Here is a 5,477-nt window from a genome sequence, read left to right on the forward strand (position 1 = left end):
TATATTGTATTTGTATTTGTGGAAAATCCATAAGTTATATTTAAAATCAGTCAATTTCTCTACCACTCAGAGATGGGTATATTCCTTGCAATCTTTTTTATATGCAAATACATATAGCCAAAAATAAGTTTATAACAGACTTAGCTCTTTATAACCTGTTTGGGTTTCAGCTACCTCTTCTCTAAAATGGGCTTATGAAGGGCACTTGGGTGGCTCATTTGGTTAAGCAGGTCATGATTTTGGCTCAGGTCATGATCTCAGGGTCGGAAAGTCAATCTCCGCAGCAGGCTCCTGCTGGGTGTGGAGCCTGCTTAAGATTATATCTCTCCCTCTACCCCTCCCCCCTTCCCCCTCATGCATGCACTCTTGCTCCCTAAAATAAATAAATAAATAAAATTTTTATTAAAAATGGGCCTATAGGCCCATTGTGTTGTGGTTACCAAATACATTATTACGCAGAAAACCATTAAGAAGCATTTGATAGGGGCGCCTGGGTGGCTCAGTGGGTTAAGCCGCTGCCTTCGGCTCAGGTCATGATCTCAGGGTCCTGGGATCGAGCCCCACATCGGGCTCTCTGCTCGGCAGGGAGCCTGCTTCCTCCTCTCTCTCTGCCTGCCTCTCTGCCTGCTTGTGATCTCTCTCTGTCAAATAAATAAATAAAATCTTTTAAAAAAAAAGAAGCATTTGATAAATAAAATTATTTTTCAGTCGACAATACCTGAGTTTAGTGAGGACATACCATGTGCCAGACACTGTCCATAAAAACTTCACATCTGTTAAATAAAAAATGAGTCCATTAGTAATGTCCAAGGAGTCCACAAATAAACTAAAATGGCTTTCAGTTCCTCTTCATCTTCATCAAGAGTCAAGGTCAGGGTGAGAGATAATAACAATAATATTTTTCAAGTTTCTTTTTGGTTTTAGAATTTGTTACATGTGCTTTGCAATGTCTCCAAAATGTTTGTTTATTTAATCATGCTCTTATTTGGTCAAGGTTAAAATAAGTTTCCCTCTGCCCAGAAAAGCCCTCCTAAGAGCAGATATTCACATGAATTATAAAAAGGCCAGTCTTAGGAGCCACAGAACATTCTAGTAACTAAAAGTTTGTGTTTGGAGTAGGGTTTGGTTTCAGTTCTGACTTGTAACCTGGCTGTTTGAAGAATAAGTTTCTCTAAACCTCACTTGCTCATCCATAGGATGGGGTTATTTTCTATTCTGTCTTACAAGGTTTCCGAGGGGGATCATCTAAAAATGGGGATAACATCTTGTTGGACACTCTGAAGATCTACACACATGGAAATAGAGATTGCAGTAGAGCCAACTTATTTCTTTCCTAGCCACTCTTCCCTCAGCAAAGAATCTGATATTCTGGCAGCCCAGTCTACCTTTGGTGTCAGAGCTGGCTTAGACCATGTTTTCCCTACACGTACCTGCTCCTTCCATTAAATCAAACCTGGGAATCATTGCAGAGATTTGAGACAAACTGGAAGATGGGAAAAAGCTGATATCCCTACCCAGACCTAGCTTCCTATGTTCTCTTCTTTTTCAGTCTTCTTGAAGAAAAGGCTGTGAACTCAGTGTGCCAGTGGCCTTATCCAATACCTGGAATCTCAATAGTAATAATCATTATAGTAAAACAGCAACATTTTTTTTTTGTTTTTGTTTTTGTTTTTAAAAAAAGATTTTATTTATTTATTTGACAGACAGAGATCACAAGCAGGCAGAGAGGCAGGCACAGAGAGAGGAGAAAGTAGGCTCACTGTTGAGTAGAGAGCCCGATGCAGGGCTCGATCCCAGGACCCTGAGATCATGACCCTAGCTGAAGGCAGAGGCTTTAACCCACTGAGCCACCCAGGCACCCCAAAAAAAAACCAAACAAACAAACAAAAAAAAAACCAGCAACATTTTTAAAGCACTTGGTATCAGGCAATGTGAGGAATTCTTTTTACAGACATAATCAAATTTAAAACTTCCAATGACCCAATGAAATAGATGGTTTTATTATATTCCCATTTTACAGATCTGGAAACTTGAGGTTTCAGGAGGTTACACAACCGCCCAGACCACACTACTAGAAAATGAGAGTCAAGAAGGTAATTCAGTGTCTGACCCATATGGAGACTTAGTATTTGCTTCTAGAATGAATGCACCAAGTGGATTAATCAGAGATGACCATGGGATACTATATTATGGGTCCCTATTATTTTTATAGGGCACTTTGACTGTAAAGCCTATGCTTATAGCTACTCTCCAGCTACCTGTTATTCTCCTATTTTCCTCATGTAATTCTTTGACCCCAAAGAGCCCCCAAGCACATGAGACTAGATGTGAAATATTATCCCCACAAAGTATGCAGACAAGTGGAGTTAGAGTTTGACTTCCAATTTTCTTAAAACGTTACTTTTTCTGCCCACCATTCACCTCCCTTCTCCCCTCATTCCTTAAAAAAGAAGTCATTACGTCATTGTACTTTCTCACCTAGGAAAATCTTTTGAAGTACTAGCCACCCTCCTTTCAACACCCGAGGACCCTAAGAGTACAGAGAGAGGTGTGGTAAGGAGAACAAATATATCAAAGTGAGGAATAAATGCCTGTCGAGCTCATTAGCACCCAGACACAGAGAAAGAAACTGCTATTTTTATCAAATGTACCTTCATTTAAATACATTTCAGAGTAACTTGATAGAAAAAGTGTTCCTTTGCAAATTTTTGATCCTTCTAATAAGCACTGGCTATCTGACGTGCTCTTTCTAGCCTGGTTTTTAACCCCCCAACATATAACATGTAAGATTTAACGGTCGTTCCCTTATAAAATTTCCATATCTGCCACTTGTCTTTGGGTTTTGTAGGCCTGACGTCAGCAAAGGAAAGCTTTGTGGTTGAGATCACTTATGTCATCAGGAGTTAGGGCTCCATCTCCTGCTTGTGATGCACTGGCTGGGTATTGATCACTCAGTGTGGTGCTAGTTATAGGCTTCCTATAGCCAAGGCTGGTTCATGACCCAATGCGCAAGCAGATCTTCGGTATCCATTAGTTTTCTCACTCACAACTTTGCCATCATTTTATGGATCCCCCAGGATGCTTTCCTGACCTGGTCATGCATGATGCTCATCTTCAACCCTTGGACCAAAATTTTTTTCTCAAATTCAAGAGTCACAGCCACTCAGAGTCTCTGTGCTGTGACCTTATATTTAGTTAGCTACCAACGCGGACACAGACACAGACACACACACACACACACACAAAGTTTTCAGTAAAATACAAAAATGAACCCCCAAATGCTTTTCCTTCCACCCTTTCCCCCAAAAGCAAATGTGAGGAGACTTACTATGTATTCTTATCTTATAAGCCAGTTTTTCTGGAATCTCAGAAATTATCTGCTTCTTGAAGGTTTTATTAACTACTAACAGCTACGAACATTCCCAAGTTGACTTTTTAAAGATTAGGTAAAATGTAGCATCAAAATTTAGGTGCCTACTCTGTAATCCAGCTATCCCGTAGAGACCATCTGGTAAGTGTGCAGTGATGTTTACCCTACTTTTGCATATAACAGTGACAACTGGAAACAACCCAAATATCCAAGCCTAGGGAACTGTCCAAGTAAATTGCGGTACCACTATATCATAGAATATTTATCCACTAATCAAACTTCCTTGTTGATGTGGAAAATACTAACCATCTATACCTAAAAGAAGAAAGGTCACAAAACAATATGGACACTGTGATGTTATCTCTAGAAAACATACATATATGGCCCCGTGTGCACCCATCTTTGTACCTATGCAGTAGAAGCCCTACACAGGTATACACCAAAGGACAGACATGGTTAACGATGACTCTCTGAGTGACAGAATTTTTCTCATTGTGCTCTTCTCTCCTCTGAATAGGTGTTACTTCTACAATTGGGGGAAATGATTGCTAGGTTTTTTTGTTTGTTTGTTTTTTAAGTAAAAGTGCTTCCTTGTATTTCCTCATCTCTGACATCATGGAAAATAGCTAAAAGGAGGATCACATGCAGGTCTGGCTGCCTCTCCAGAATGTTCACTTTAGCTTCTACTTGGTGGGTAGTCCAAGTGAGAGCCCCGTGTTCTAACTGCACTGAGGAAATCTAAGTTCCTGAGAGACCAAGACCGACATCCTCCCCTAAAGATTGGCCTGCCACATTTCCTAGAGACCTCTTTAGAAGTATTAGAAACCACTTTTTGAGAATACAGTCATTTCTCTAATATTTCTAGATTTCTTTCCTGACAGTCTAGAGCTTAACAGTAGATGAGTTAAGAAGCCATGTAGACTGCAACGTGCACCAGACTTCAAGTCAGAGAACTGAGTTCTGTCCCATCTGTGTTAAAGCTCACCATGGTTTTGCCATAAGAGACTCTTAACTCTAGGAGACAAACTGAGGGCTGTTGGAGGGGATGTGGGGGGATGGGGTAACGGGGGAATGGGGTAACTGGGTGATGGGCATGAAGGAGGGCACATGACGTGATGAACTCTGGCTATGGTATGCAACTGATGAATCACTAAATTCTACCCCCACATTAATAATACACTACATGTTAAATAAATTGAATTTAAATAAAAAATTAAAACCATCAGACCAATGAGTCAGGTTTCCTGAGACCTCATCTAGCAGAGCTTTCTCGGAAGAAGCATCATAAACGATTAAAACGTGACTTCAATATCCGACTGCCGGGGCTGGAACCCAGATACACTATGGACTAGTTGTATAACCTAGGCAAGTTTATTTGACACCTACACTTGGTTCCCTTAGCTGAAAATGGGTGTAGTCATACTTAGCACTCTCCTTCCAGGGCTGTTGTAAGGATTAAGAGGGAATATATTTAACATATATTTGCTATTATTAAAATCATGAATAGAAATCTTTAGACCATTCAGATTTCACATGAAAAGCCTTCCGTGATTTTTTTCTGTTGTTGTCATTGAGAAAATAAAAATATGGAGGGAAGAAAGAAGAAAATTATGAAAAAAGGGAGAATTTTTTTTAAAAAATCATGTGCAAAAAACGTGGCTGTTACCTGGAGACAGGTGTAACATTTAAAGTTCCCCCCATCAAATGTCTCAGAGGTATCAACATTCACCAAATCTATATTTAGGTGCCCATATGTTCCTACTGGTCAGAGTTGCCTAAAAATACAGACATTTCAGTGCACACCGCAGCAATTTTCAGAAAGATTTCCCTTTTAGGGCAGGGAGATGCTGCAAAGCTTTATTGGTTCTAAGTGATTCTGAAATATTGTATCAATTTACAGCAGAAAGGTCACCACTGGTGAATAAACATAAAGATTCTGTTCTGTGTCTGGGATTTACCAGACTAACCCCACCTAACATTAATGGGGCCATGCTGCCAAATCCCCAACCCTCACCCTGGATATTTGCTCCAATCCCTTACTGTCTGAGATTGAAATGTGTTTTCCAAATCAAAGCTGATCCCAAAATGGGATTTCAGCATCATCAGA

Source organism: Lutra lutra, chromosome 7, assembly GCF_902655055.1.
Source record: "Lutra lutra chromosome 7, mLutLut1.2, whole genome shotgun sequence".
Classification (NCBI taxonomy): domain Eukaryota; kingdom Metazoa; phylum Chordata; class Mammalia; order Carnivora; family Mustelidae; genus Lutra; species Lutra lutra.